This window comes from Mangifera indica, chromosome 17 (genome assembly GCF_011075055.1).
Source record: "Mangifera indica cultivar Alphonso chromosome 17, CATAS_Mindica_2.1, whole genome shotgun sequence".
Classification (NCBI taxonomy): Eukaryota; Viridiplantae; Streptophyta; class Magnoliopsida; order Sapindales; family Anacardiaceae; genus Mangifera; species Mangifera indica.
The window spans coordinates 5,586,174-5,587,592 of NC_058153.1; the positions used below are offsets into that span (position 1 = coordinate 5,586,174).

The following is a 1,419-nucleotide window of genomic DNA, read 5'->3' on the forward strand; positions in this document are numbered from 1 at the left end:
GGAAGGACAAATTAATTTAATACCACAACGAATATTTGAATAATTAATTTGATATTTTTTTTTTCGATGATCAATCGTAGTTCCAATGGTGGATGTGACCGTAGACCAAGGTTTGTTTAATTGATTAATTGTTTTAAATTATTTCGTTGAATTTTTATTTATTATTTTTAATTAGAATTTACATTCAATTCAAATCCCCCCCTTATTTCCTTGTTTCGATTTATTTGTGATGACATACTAATCAAAGCTCTTCGAGGGAACGATCCTTACTTTCCTTTACTACATTTTTGTTGTAGGAATTTAGGATTTAATTTGGGTGTCAACGACAGCATGTACCAAATTTTGGCGCCGTTGCCGGGGAGTTTTTAATTTGTATGTTCGTTATGTGATCTTCGAAACAAACTAGTTTACAATTTGATCCAGAGATTGAAAAGACTGCAAAAGGGTTGAGAAAAGAAGCAAAAATGAGGTTGCATGCATACTGATCTGCTTGCGAAACAGAGGAAACCATGGCTGAAAATTGGACTTTAAGAGAGCTTGCTGCTCCAGATTTGAATCAATAACCACACTGCATTACTTTTCCTAATTTAGATGTTAATACTACATTTGAATTAAAATCTGGACTAATTCATCTTTTAGCTATTTTTCGTGGCTTTGCAGGTGAAGATCCTCATAAACATTTGAAAGAATTTCATGTGGTGTACACAGGTATGAAATCGAATGGAGTAACCGAAGAACAAATCAAGATGAGAGCTTTTCCGTTTTCTTTGAAAGATGATGCGCAAGATTGGTTGTATTATCTCCTCGCTGGAAGTATCACAACTTGGCATGAGATGAAGAGACTATTTCTAGAGAAATTTTTTCCAGCATCAAGAGTTGACAGCATAAGGAAAGAAATTTGTGGCATTAGGCAGCAGAGTGGAGAGTCTTTATACGAATATTGGAAGCGCTTCAAAAAACTCTATGCAAGCTATCCACATCACCAAATTAGTGACCAACTGCTTATTCAATATTTCTACGAAGGACTTCTATCAAATGAGAGAAATATGATTGATGCAGCGAGTGGTGGGGCATTGGCTGACAAAAAACCTGAAGCAACCCGAAATTTAATTGCAAACATGGCGTCAAATTCACAACAATTTGGAAATAGATTAGACCATTCGTCTCAGCGTGTCAATGAGGTAAATGTCTTTTCTCTTGAAAGACGACTTGATGATCTAACTACTCTTGTACGTCAAATGGCTGTAGGAAAGATGGAGGCAGCAAAAGTTTACGAAATTTGTTTAGTAGGAGAGTATCCAACTGATATGTGCCTAACATTTTAGGAGGATTGCTCTAAACAAGCTAATGTAGTAGGTGGATTTTTAGGACAGCAGCAGCGAAATCATAATTATAATCCTTATTCGAATACTTACAACT

The 1,419-nt window shown here is 35.4% G+C and overlaps 1 non-coding gene across 1 annotated transcript; it reads right to left on the minus strand.

Annotated features, from left to right (window-relative positions):
- Positions 1 to 881: 881 nt before the first annotated feature.
- Positions 882 to 988, minus strand: LOC123201223. Its single transcript, XR_006498783.1, has one exon. It is a non-coding gene; the product is annotated as a small nucleolar RNA R71 (small nucleolar RNA).
- Positions 989 to 1,419: the final 431 nt, after the last annotated feature.